The sequence below is a fragment of the Crocodylus porosus genome, unplaced genomic scaffold (assembly GCF_001723895.1).
Source record: "Crocodylus porosus isolate Cpor-Errol unplaced genomic scaffold, CroPor_comp1, whole genome shotgun sequence".
NCBI lineage: Eukaryota > Metazoa > Chordata > Crocodylia > Crocodylidae > Crocodylus > Crocodylus porosus.
Genome location: NW_017728906.1, coordinates 104,654,869 through 104,668,734, shown reverse-complemented (window position 1 = coordinate 104,668,734; position 13,866 = coordinate 104,654,869). Strand labels below are relative to the sequence as shown.

The 13,866-nt window shown below is 39.9% G+C and overlaps 1 protein-coding gene across 1 annotated transcript in view; it reads left to right on the top strand.

Annotated features, from left to right (window-relative positions):
* PCCA (propionyl-CoA carboxylase alpha subunit) overlaps nt 1-13,866 on the top strand; it is a 446,742-nt gene that overhangs the window by 412,728 nt on the left and 20,148 nt on the right. The window lies entirely within an intron of this gene.

The following is a 13,866-nucleotide window of genomic DNA, read 5'->3' as shown; positions in this document are numbered from 1 at the left end:
AACACCTTGCTGGGGTCGTTTGACCCCAGTACTCTTTCCTGCCATGGCAGGGGGTTGGACTAGATGGTCTACTCAGGTCCCTTCCAACCCTAGAAACTATGAAACTATGGTTTTAAATAGGGCTGTGCGAAGCTTCGGTAGCAGATTCTATTTGGAGGCGATGCAGTCCGATTCGGGGGCCGCATCTCCGAATCCAAATCAAAGCAGGAGACCAATTAAAAGCTCCAAATCAATTCAAAGTATCCAAATTGATTCGGAAAAGCTTCGGAAAAGATTTGGCTGCTTCGGAGATTTGGCTGTAGACTAAACAGGCAACTGATACAGCTGCCTCCAGCTAGTAAATATGTTGGGGGAGGGAAGGGGAATGGGGGAGGGAGGGATTGGGACTGGGACAAGCTACCCAACTAGGGAGGGGGATGGGAGGTGGGGTGGAGCATGGGATGCAGGCATGGCAGCACTGAGAGTGGGGTCTCTGCCCTGCTCCTGCTTGCCCGGCAGCGGGGGTGGGGAGGGAGCAGGATGTGGGTACAGCTTGCTCTGGGCGGATAGGGGCAAGCGGCAGCAGGGCACAGCCACTGCTCCCAGCACTGCCATGCCCACATCCCATGATCACTGTGCCAGCTGGCAAGCCGCAGCAGGGTAGAAACCCCACTTCCATTGGCAATGTGGGCTGCACCTGTGCAATGCAACAGCTGCCAGGTGCAGCTGCTGCACAGGTGCCAGGCAGGGGGGGGATCCCCACTGCCCTGCACTGTGTGGTGGGGACTCTGCCACAAGCCCTCAGAGGTCTTGATTCCCACTGCTGCAGCCAGTGAGTGCAGGGCTTTTTTTTAAGTGCCAGGACTAGGCTGGGCTAGGTGGGGGTCGGGGCCTGGCCAGCCATGGGGGCTTCTCCCATGGCTCCCCCTGCCCAGCAAGAGACAGGCACAGCTGGAGGAGCTGTGGGAGAACCTGCAGCCACCTGGCTGTGCCTGCCTCTCCCTGTCCAATCTGAATCATTGAATCTCTCTGAATCAGTGCTGAAACTTCTGAAGCTGATTCAGCCGAATCGATTGGGACAGTGATCCAAATCTCTGAATCGAATCACTATTCTCCAAATTGGCCGAATCCTAATTGAATACTTCCCTATTCGCACAGGCCTAGTTTTAAACCCCCTTAGACAAAGGAGGGAATTGAACATAAGACTCACATTTCCTCTTACCACTAAGCCACTGTATTAAAAGTGAGTGCCAACTTTACCAATTGGATCAGTCTGCTTAGAGGGTGTGGGTGCTCCTTTGCCTCATTTCTACATCCTGACTGGACTTAGCCAGGAGATGGTTGCTGAGCTGCTCATTCCAAACATTGGAGAAGCAAAACTTGAGACACCTAGTTAACAAGGACAGATCCAGCGTGGGTGCAGTGGTGCGGTTGCACCTCCCTTTAATTCCTGATCTACCCAAAGTTTAAAAACAATTGCCTGGCAGCAGAATTTCTATTCAGGCAGCTGGGAGGGAGTCAATTGACTTCATGGCTTATTGTAATCTATGCAATTCCTTCTCAACTCTTCATACCACAGGTGTTTAAAGGTCATCTCTCCCGTCTAAAGGTCTTGATATTCCACTAATCGAGATATCCTTTCTTCTACAATTCTGCTGTCTGTTAGCTGCTCCTGGCAATCTATCTTCAATTTCACCATTCTGCAGACTGTTTTTAACTCTAGCTTGGAACATTAACTCAGGTGTGGAAATGTTAATTCAGGTGAAAATTTACTCAGCTGTGTAAATAACTTTTCAGTGAAGCACTAGATAAACCACCAAGGTGTTCAGGAAGGCTAGATTTTGTTTTATAAATCTGAAAAGTAATATTCATTTTATTCTAAAGACTACAGGACTGATGAAACAACATATTTGATTATTTTTGCCTAGTTTGTTGTGGTGATTTTTAATACACAATACATTATATGGCAAATGAATGCACATTCCAATTAAGTTGTGTTTATTTTTGCTTTGGTGTTAAACTGAATAATATAGCTCTAGGCTCCTAGCATATTAGTAATGCCTCTAGTTTCTTTTTAATTGGAGAAAATGTATTCTGTTATATTTGATGATGTACCACACCATCTGTACCCCTCTTTTCAAAATCCTAGATCTGCCCATGCCTAGTAAGCTTTAAAGTTGAACAGAAAGGCCCGTCCATTGGTTAAGTAGCAATATGGGAATATTTTTTGAGTTTTTTATTGCAGTTTTGGATTCAGGCACCTCAGTTCTACCTATGACCTTTATTGTATCTAGCCCCAGCACATTAGCAGAAGTTCTGATGTTTTATGTTTGAATTACAAACAGCATTGAGTAGAGGAAGCTGGGGCAAACAGAAGTGCTGCTAGTAATCCTAGATGCAACAGCATGCCATTCTCTGCTAAGAGAATCAGAATGTGCAGCAATGGGTGCTTCTACACGTGCAATTCATGTGAATGAATAAACTCTGGTGCATTTCATGCCAGAGTTTATTGCTCCCAGGTGGACAATTTGCACATGCACTAGAACCGCATCACGCTGAGCCAGGGTGGAGCAGCCCCACCTGACAGGGGGCCCTGGGAGTCAGCCTTCCAGCCCAGGGCTGCTCTGACCTGATTCAGCATGCTGCGGAGGGGCTGGCTGGAGCACAAGGGTGCATCAGTTTGCGGGCTAGCCAGCAGGCAGCCCCCACACTGAAGTACCCTTGTATCCCAGCCAGCCCTGTAAGTGTCTATACACATATGTTGTAGTTCACTAAATAACACCGTTGTAGGATAGTACTTGTGTTCACAAGTATTATCCTACAGTAGCATTTATTAATTTACTGCACCTTAATAGGGCCTCACATATAGACAGCGAGGCTACTGCAGATTAGGCAACTCCACAGTTAACGTCTTGTATAGATGTGCCCAGTGAGTGCAGATTGCTCATACAGGTCTCCATTCCAGAGCCTGAGATGCTCATAAGAAATGTAACACTTGGATGGTCAAGACTTAGTAGTTGTAGATGTTGCTGAGGCTATCAGTATTTCTTAGCGCATACAGGATTTAAGATGAACCATTCATACAAGAACACTAATTTTATATTAATCTGTTATAAGGTTAATGGAATAGTTTTATGCAGGAACATAATGGCTCATCTGGCCCCAAGTCTGTTCTGTTAACTTTGTGGTACCTGATACAAAGTTATTTAAATTAATTTCCTTGATCGAAGAGTGAAATAGTGAACTAGGGCATTTTTGTCTTGTATTAATTTAGTAGTTTTCACTTGATCAGCTCCAATGCCATGATAGCTGCTGGGAAAAAAGTAATTGTAAGGGGCTAATCTATAAAATAATATTTTCCAGTCTGTTTTGTCTTGTTAATACTTGATATGGCATCTTACTGCTGCTGGAGAAAGAGCATGAAGTATTTGGAGCATCTTGAGTGAATTCTTGTCCCTTTGGAAGTCACTGGCACTTTTGCCATTGACCGAGATGGGACCAGGATTTCAATCCTTTTCTCTAACATGAGTAATATGGGAATCCTAAATCCACTGTCCGTCTGTGTAAGTGTTAAGGATGGGAAGGTGGTTTAGCCAGGAAATGGGGTGTGAGTAGGTGGTCATCACAGAGCTTATGTAGAGCATTGTCTTGGCTAGTTTTAGTTCACATAGGATCAAATTGTCCTTCCACTCTGTTTCACATTGTGAATGGCTGCGCTCTCTGCAAATGCACCCCTTTGCAAAAATCCTACAACTCAGCTGTACCTGCCAAGCTCTAACTACCTTTGTTTTCTCCCTAAACCCCAGAATTCAGTTCAGTTTCACCAACAGGTTCATTGACTGATCTAAATCTTGGTTTTGTGATGGTGCCCTGGTTTCTGGTTGTAACATAATTTCACCCCTACTTGTTTTACGTATTATTTGTCTTGCGGTGTCATTTAGGAACTCCAGTCCTGGGTCCCATTGTGCTAGATACTGCATAAAAGCATAAGATTGAGCAATATACCATAGTTGTTTTCAGTTGTATTTTTTAAACGTTGATGTACCAGTTGCCACTGTGGTGAACTGATGTCACGTCACCCAGGTTAACGGATAGGGTACATTTACAGTCAGGATTTTACTAGGAATTTCTAAATTCTCTTACTCTCTATTTGAGATCAAAACACTTAGAAAATATATTTTGCTATTATTTATAAAGTTTGACTTAGATTGAGGTTCCAAATGTGAAAGGCCAGTACACATTAATGATCCAAATCACCAAACCCCTTATAGGTTAGAAACAACCATGGGTAAACCCATATTCTTTGCTGCCTTTCCTTTTGCCAGGTATGTCATAAATACCTCAGCCCTCTCCCTCTGCATCTCTCTCTAGCTTGCAATTTTATCATTATATTTTCCAAACACCCTTGAGATACCTTAAAGTCAAAAATTTCATCCTAGACACTAAATTAAGGTGTCTGCAAGTGGCAAAGTGAATCAGACAATCACTTATCAACCAGTTCAACAGTCAGAAAACTTTTTAAATGGTTAAACTTTTCAAAATAGTTTAAACTTTTAAAATCATGTAGTGTACTGTATTCTTCCCTCTATATCAAATAAAGTTAATAAAAATGACGCAATATTTATCCCTCTATAATTGCTCCACCTTGTTACATGCCTGATCAGTAAAGAAAAATATTATGAGTTGTCAGACATCTCCATTGTCCTCAGGGAGCAGGATTCAAACCGTTATTTTTATAATTTTAAGATAAATTATGTGGAAGAGAGGGGAGTTTGGCAAAGATTAGAAAAACTGTGTGTGTTAATCCAGCCTGCCTGTTTGTTGACAATGAGCCTAATCTCATGTGAATTAATGGACATATTGTCATTAACACCCACAGGAACAGGGATTGGGTCCATTGTGTGTGCTTTTTAAACACCATTTGCCTTTTCTGTAAGGTGATACAACTCTACAGATTTTTCAAGTGAGGGGTATGTCATAACCCAAATTATATAGTGCTTTTTAAAGAAGTACGTTCTTACTGATTTACTAAATGGGTTGTAAATTTGTAATTAAATATAGCAGCTCAAGCTGAAAAATAGGAAGTAACCTGCTCCCTTAACAGGTGTTGGCATTGTTATATAATTGAGAACAAGGCTTTTGAAGTTCTATATATTATTTTTCCCTTTTCTTCAAGTTACTTGTCACAGTCATAATTTGCCACCCTGGCCTCTGGTCAGACTAAAATGCACATGTTCTCTTTGTGAGCCTTGAACAGTTAATTGTCAGTGGAATTGCTTTTATGGCTGTGAAAGTGTCACTTATTCTAACAAATTACCTTAGCAGCTTACACACTTACTTGTTAGATAACTTGCAGTCACCTCTGGGCTGTGTGCAGTTCGCTGCCACCTCCATTATTTAGTCACCTGCATAAGTCTTCTCTTACACACAGAGTTGAAGAGCAGTCACTACAATGAAACCAAACTTTCTCCCTTTGAAAGGTGTTAAAGACCAACTCTAACTGGTATCATTGCCGTTAGCGGCAGCTACTTTCTAATTGCATAGATAGCGGAGGGAGACAGTCTGGCTACCTGGGTGGTATTGTATTTTTATCTTCAATATACTGTTCCTTTCTTGGCATTATATTGATGATATATTTCCAATCTCAGGGAAAACAGAACTGATATTAAAATTAAATGCTGCTAAGAGAAGGTTTGCAGTACATCTTCATATTTTTGTTTTGTCTTCTATCACGGCAGCTTCTTCCTGCGAAGTGTGTCCTTGGTGGCAGACATCTGTTGTTTGTTCTGCACTGCATACAGTCATGGTGCTGGTGTGAACTGGAGAACTGCAGCTGGTTGAAGAAAAATGTGAAATTTTCTTATTAAACAGAAACACTTTGGTGGAAGTGTTCTCATTTTTCACCCAGCTGTACTGATAACCCAACCAATCTACAAGATGAGAAAGGATGAGAAATAAATGACTTTTGTCACTTAAATGTCACTAAGGTGAAATAAACAAGGCATGTTATTCCACATTTAAAGTACTTGTAAAAAATCAAATTAAACCTTTTTTAAGATTAATTAGGCTGGCAGAGACCTCAGAGGTCATGTAGTCCAATCCCCAACATGTAACACTGTAGTGCATGGTGAGGTTAGGTTGAAGTGCTCTTCCTGCTTGCAGCAGAATTAACCTATACTTTATCCTGCCCCAGAGTGCACCTCTGGATTTTTAGACTCAGGCACATCTTGATCCTGTGAACACATGTGTGCATGCTTAACTTTACATGTATGCATTCCCACTTGCTACAGTAGGTATTTTCACCCAAATAAAGTTAACACTGTAAGTGTCTGCAAGGTTGGGGGCTGGTGCAGGAAACACGATTAATTGTATTTGCCCTGAAGGGGTCTTTTAACTCCCTTTTCAAACTGACCCTATAAGAGAGCCATCCTCTTTCCCAAAAGAAATTTATGGTGCATTGAGAGCAAGAAAAAAGCTGCTAATAAAGTAAATGTACTACTTACATGGGACAGAATGTGGTATGTCAGGAATTCCATTTCTAATCACACAACAGCTCACTTGATCATGTTCCATGAGATAGTTATCATTGGATTTTTAGTTAAATAACAGATAGAAAAAATAAATGTTCTCAGCACAAGTGTGCCCATAAATGTAGGCATAAGAGTGATGAAAGTGATGCATTATGTCACTGTAACATATTGACGTTATCAATTATATGTTATTAAACAGCTTAGCTAACAGAATGATTTACTTTGTGTTTAATTGCCTTTTTCAATTAAAGGTAGCAAATGCTAGAGAACTGGGGCACAACCGTAGAAACCATATATTTTCTCCTGTTAACACCAGCATTGCTGACATGCAAGTGATGGTAGTGTTGGCGTTTGGCTGCAGGCTGTAATGGGCTAGTTTAAATGGTCTAAAAAAAGTGATTAATGATTAGGAACAGGGCTGTTGCGCAGCTTCACAGCTCTTTTCCTCAGTGCATTTCCATTTATGTCAACTAGCTGCACATTTGGGAGGTGTTATTTCAAAGTAGTCAACAGGTTTTTTTATGCTGCCATTTGTTTCCATTTCTTAGGTCCCTTTGGTTGTCTAGATATAGCCAATGTTTCTTTATAGTTGTAAGCTTTGCTGATAAAAGAGGATTATTCACGCACTTTATTAGTCTAGTGACCAAACCTTAAACTATTGAATTGGAGTGTCACATTAGACACGGGGGAATGCCTTTTCTGATATTGCATTATACTGTACTATAGTACTTAGCTGCTGTAGCACATCTAAAACATTTTCTATGCTACGGAGACTATGCATGTATCAGTATGTGTATATTGTGTGTGTTGCTTTGAGAAACAGACTAGTAAAGTTTTTTCCTGCAGCAGCTTTAAAAACATAACCCTCCCCCCCCCCCCCCAAAAAAAAAAAACCCCAAACAAAACCTCATCCAAATCCTCACTAGCAAATAACGGGCAATAAATCAGTTGTTTCAAAAAAGGAAAAGATGTGGGGTGTCAGTGTCTTACTGTGTTTAATGAGTTGTAAGGCATTAGAATATTGCAGCTAGACATAAAATGCTGCCTTTACCTTTGTAGGCAAAGTGGATTTGAACCTTGTGGTGTAGTGGGTTAGAGTTAGATTTGAACGCTTGTGTACAAGCGGTTGATATTGTTTGAGTAGCAACTGAAAGCTTCTGTCTCTGTGTACAGCTTAAAGGTAACCCCCAATATTGGCTGTATGGTGGATTGCTACTGAAAATTGGCATTTATCCGTGTTTATCACGTGGTCCTTGAACTACCAACCTATCTCCCTACATTTAGAATAGGAAGATGGCTGATTAGTTGGATATTGCCTGGTATCTGTTGGCATATATTTGTATTTCACTCATGACCACAATGTAAATTGAATCCTCGGTTGTACACACGTTCTATTATGCTTTTTAACAGTAAGCTTCTTAGGGCAAAAATCTGTCTCTGTGCATTGGTCTGGAAGTTGGGGTGCTTAAAGGGGAGTAGCGCCATCTCCAGCACCTAAGATGTCTTGCCCTGTAATAGTAAGATAACAGACTGTGAGGTAGACAGACACATCTGCTTAGCAGACTTTGATGTTGCTCTTAAAGAAGCAGCATATATACCACAGACAGGAGGATTGCTGATTGAGAGCCTAAACGTGCCACCTACGTGGCCAGTCCTTTTGGGTTAGGATGTGTTGGATGCGTAGTAGCCCTCCCCTTTTGAAGTGCTATTTTTGCCATTGAGAGATTCCATTCTGTTGGTTGCACAACTTGTGGGAAGAGTCTCCCAAGGTTTCCTCCTAGATCTCTGTATGCTAATATATACCAGTACACTGCTGCTGTTGCTACTACTACAGCTTATGTCATACAGAGCCACTGTCCTTGTTGCCTAAGTATGGGCTTTAACTAATCAGCAGCAACTTCAATTTTATTTTATGTTATTTTATTTTGTGCAGTAGAAGGGTTTGTATTTCTGTTCTCCAGATGGTGCAGAAAAGCATATGCTTTAGATAGTTTGCAAGTGTTACTTATTAACTCAGGCCCCAAGAACCCAGTGCTGGGACCCTTGTTGAGGCATGCTCCCTCCCTTCCCCCTCCTCCTTTATTTTCCTTTTAGAGGCATGTGTTGAGCTTCCTTGCACACATTCATTATTTAGTTTCCTGTTTAGCTGAAATACTTTGTTTAAGATTCTGCTCTTAAATCCTGATGTAAAAATGATTTTTTCCCCCCTCTGCACATCAGTACAGCACTGTTTTTCCCCCTGGAGTTTAAGAAAGGCTGCTTATGGGCAGGTTTCAAAGGAACCACATCTCCATATGGTTTTACTCGATAATCCTTTATCCACCATCTTCAGCTCTCATTCCTTTGCTTTCTTGCCTGTGGCTACGTTTCTATCTCTGCATCAATTAGCACAGTGATTTATACAACAAGCAAGCAGTTTAGAGGTAATGGTACACAATTAACATCTCATTCCACCATAAAGGGTATGCTAAATACCCCAGTCACTGCTTTCTCTGCCTGGAATTGAAATAAGTGTTTGTCCTAATTCATATGCTATCTGATGTGAAGTGGGCCTGCTTTGTACTGCACTACACCATTAATCTAATTATAGATAGCTGCAAATGAAGTGCTGTCTGAGCACAGAGACTGAAGAAAATAGCGCTTTTGTCATTTAGCATGACTCTGTGAAGCAAGATCGCACTTTACATGGCAGTATGGCAAAATGGAAATCTGAATAATATTGCTGCCTGTTGCATCTCTTCTAATTACAACAGCATTGTAAACACAACTGGGCGCTGATATAAATAGAGCTGTAGATATGCTGTCATGTGGGTTGTAGGAGAAAATCCTCAGTGTGCTGTTGTATTAAATGATGCATCCTGATTGACAGCTACCTTGAGACTGCGCTGATGGAGTTGTCAAAGCATTATGCTAACAGGCTGCTCCAGTGACTGCAGATGTACAAAGCTCTGCGGCTCACACAGCTTTCTAGCTGCTATCTGTTCATTTCACCTTGTTCGTCTGGGTTGTAACTCCAAGAGAAGGACATCTACAAGCTTTAATTCTGTATGTTTTTTATTCTGACTGCTCAGCCTTAGCCTAAAGTGGAGGGAATGTATTTTGCATGGCTTTAGTCCTTGTTAGTTTTTTTCTAAAGTGTTAATTATGTATCACACAATGAATTGAAAGTGGGAAATGTGGTTGAATTACAATTCTAATTAAATTTTTGCTTCTGGAGTACATGCTATACGATGGTGATTTTGTCCTCCTTTTTCTCCCCCCCTTCCCTGTTGCTGTGGTTAAAGACTCATGATTTTTGTGGCTATTCATTTTTCACCAAGTTATTTTGTAGCATGTTGAGTGTTTGCTCCTGCACTTGGCTAGGGCTGCTGTTGTTTATGTGGAGATCTTAATGTTAGTCCTCACTGCCACACTGTGGAAATAAATCAGCTCCAGAACAGAGAACTCAGTCCCTGTGTTTCAAGAAATATTTTAAGTCTCTTTGTTGAGTGAGAAGTCCTCATCTCAAAAAGAAGATGATGATGGCAACCTGGAAGTAGTATGGAATGAATATGAGTTTTCCAGTTTAAATATCATCATGAAAATATAAACAAGGTTATGATCACTACTTTGAAATGGACAGAGAATTAGTGAAAAAGACAGTGTGCTGATAGCAGTTCAACAAAGAAGCATTGCTTGCTACTGAGTCACATAAATACCGAACAACTATTACTAATGGGGCTGTGATGACCAAACTTCAATTGACATCAGTTAAGTGACTTGAAACTGAGAAGGAGACAAATTAGAAATGTTAAAGGAAAATTACATCGCTGCAGTTAATATATTTTATTAATTCAGAAACTGTAAGTTTATTGACAGTGCTTACAATGCATAGCAGACAGTTTTTTTGGTGGATCCTGAGCGACATAGGATTTTTAGCATGTATTCCTACCATAGGAATGGCAGAGGCTTTGAAAACATAGCTAAACCTAATGTAAATCATACTATACATCCACATCTGGTCAGCAATCCACACAGCTCCATAACTTACATGTGTATATTGATATGTTAGACCGCTGTATGAAGGCTCCAGTGGAGTTTGAATATTGACAGCTCCCAAAGACATGAGTTTAAGGTATGTAGGGAAGATCATATTTAATAAACAATGCAAAAAATAACAGGATGCAGCTTGAGCACCATGCTTAGGGCATATTATATTTTATCATACCTGGCAAGATACCTGTACAGTCAACAGATCTTCTCTTTAAGTGAAGAGGATTAATTTATGTCTCAGCCATCTTTTAACCCCAGTTGGTTGCCTATTTTTCTCTTTTATTTGTTGTATACCCTGCCCAGGAGATTTTCACAATGTTGTTCTGTTTTGTTTAATTTTATTTCCTATGTATTGTCTTGTCTTTGCCATTTTCTCTTTTTTTATCTTCTTTTCCCTTCACATCTGCTATTATTACACCCTCTTCTCTTGTCACAGAGATTTAGTTTTGAGAAGTGGTTTTGCATTATATACAGTTGTAATATTCATTTACTGAGAGACCTAGGATAGTGTACTGTTACTCTAAGCAGGCTATTAACTGACATCCCCTTTCCCTATCATTATTTTTGCCCACTGATTGTGGACACACAACAGTCCCGTGAAAAAGAAACACCTGTTTTCTACCTCACCAGATGCTGCATGGCTCCATTCAGGTACTTCTTTATTACCTTTACTTTGGCTAGCAGAATTACACTCTGAAATCCTGCAGAGTTGAGCTCTGACCAGTGACAACTACTGATGAGCTCAAATCTTATCAGTGGCAGAGTTCTTTGCTGCTAAAGTTCACCCACAATCTATTTATGACTCCAGCAGATGTTTCTTCTGTTTTAGGCCAATGGAAACCTTATGGTCTCTGCTTGTAATGCTAACTTCTGTGACCTTCCCCACTTTATATTCCTGATTTCTCCTCCCCTTCTTCTCCCCGCCTTCCCCAATTCCTAACACTTTCCATAAGTAAGATCTGAGAACTCCAGATTTCAGGGTTGTCTGAGGTCTAGAAAGCAGAGGTGCAGTAATAGTAATTACATGATGAGGGCACCTTGTATAGTCTCAACTTCTTTCTGTTTTAGAAGCATTGTTAACTACTTTAATTTTTCCAAAGGCCTTTGCTGTTCTTACCAAACTACACTTAGTGTTTCCATTTAGGTCAGCTACTTGCTGCCACCCCCACTGTAACACTGTTTCTGGGAGCTAAAAAATAGCTTTACAAAAGAATGCTATGTGGGTATTTAGTCAGTCCAGTCAACAGTATAAATACATCAAAGATAATCTTAAAGAAGGAACCTTCTTTCTACTGCTTTGTCTTTTTATATGCCAAAAGGTCATTAGTGAACCAACTGTGCCAAAAAAGCCTTTCCTAAAAAGTTTACTGTTGTTATTTTTTACTTTTTGATTACAATAACTCGCTTATCCCCCCAAAAGACTAAAGAACAATAAACAAATACAAAAGGGAAAAGAACAGCTCATCAATAACAAAGACCTACATTTGAAAGCTTTCAGTTTACTGACTCTTACATCTCATTCCAAGCAAAGCAGGCATCCTGCAGAGAAAGGAATCTAAAAGATATGAAATTTATAAAGATAGTAAAAACAGAGTGTTTGGTAGGGATATCATAACTTGATATGGAGACCCGAACTTTAAAGGACAACAACATACTGGCAATACTTTTTTCCCCAGCTGCAAGTTGTGCTATAAACGAGGAATTAGTTTAAGTACTTGAACCTCGCTGATGTGTCAGAAACTGGACAATTCCATTCCTTCCTAGAAATCCAATTGTATTATTCTGGATTTGAAGTTTAAATTTAGAGATTGGGCAGTGTAGGAAGGTAGGCCCATACATAGCTTAGAAAACTAAATAGAAGGTAGGCATAACCTTTTAAAACCTTATCCAAGTAATTTCTTGTACCATACGGTAGTACCAGTCCAGAAAGCTAACTTTGTTTTCTTCCAAGAGCTAGAATTTTTTTTATTATTTTCAAATTATGAGTACAAAGACGACACTAACCATGGATACTGAAACTGTGCAATTTGGTATAATTATATTCCCCCCCATAGATTTAATGAAGGACTTTTAAGTACAATTTATCTTTGATAAATAGTCCCTCTGCACAGAATGTTTATTAGATTGACAGCAGAATGCACTCTGCAAGCTTTTTTTCCTTGCCACTTATGACTCAGACGAATTTTAATAGGAGCAAAAAGCTTTTATTTGCACAGTAATTTCACTTAAGGATCATATCCTTCAGAAACTGCCAGACACTTGTATGTCTTGATTGCAAAACATACACTCAAGAGTAAAGAAACATGCATAAGATGTTATTATTTGGCCTGTCACATTGTCGCAATTCTACTTGCAGCTTATGTTATCAAATCTCCTCTAGGCACAATCCCCTCTTCCTTTACGCACACGCGCAGGCGTGGATACGCACACTCACATACACAATTTTATTTTTAAAAAAAGAGATGGCAAGAAGCATACTGCATTAAATGTAGTCATTTGGGCCGAGAGGTAAATGGCTAACCTTACTTTGTTTTTGAAAATGTGAACTCACCATGCTACTAATGACTGTAGGAGGCTTTGAGTTAATGCAGCTTTTGCATATAAAATGGTACTGGCTCATGTATGCTGCTACATCAGTTATACCCCAGAAAAATATTTTGGTTTGAGTCCTGAAAGTTCTTGGGTGATGGCTATAGTTTTACTGGATACTATTTTATTATATTTAGGGATCTTATTTTGCTGAAGTAAATTGTACTCATCTTTCATAAATTTCACATAGTTCAGAGCCAAATGGTTACACTGTTCACTGCATGTTTCAAGTACCCAGGCAATATTCATGTAGGTTGATAACCCACTGTTGCATTGTTTAGTTTTATCTAAAGAAATCTGCTTTTTAAAGCTTGCACTGTCGTACTTCGTTACCTTTCAGTTGTATTTTCTAAATATCCTGCCTTACCCTTGGCGAAAGCAAAAGTTGGACTTCCGTTACCCACGCTGTAAGGAAATCTCTGTTGTTTTTCATGAAAATGAAAAGTAAGGAGATTCCCTCTAATAAAAAAAAAAGGATTAATTATTTCAATAGAAAACATATTGTTGAAAATAAGCTGTTTTGTCTGTAGCTCATCAAAATGCAGATTAGAATTTTAAAAGCAGTTCACTCTAAAACACTTATTATTGAAAGCTTTGTTTAAATAATTGATGAAGTGCAATTCTGTTCTTTAACTCTAAATTTATGTGAACGATTAAGTAGTTTCACACAGAGACCTGCTGCCATCTACTGGATTTCTATCTATAGTTTCATGTGCACTGAGACAGAAAAACTCTC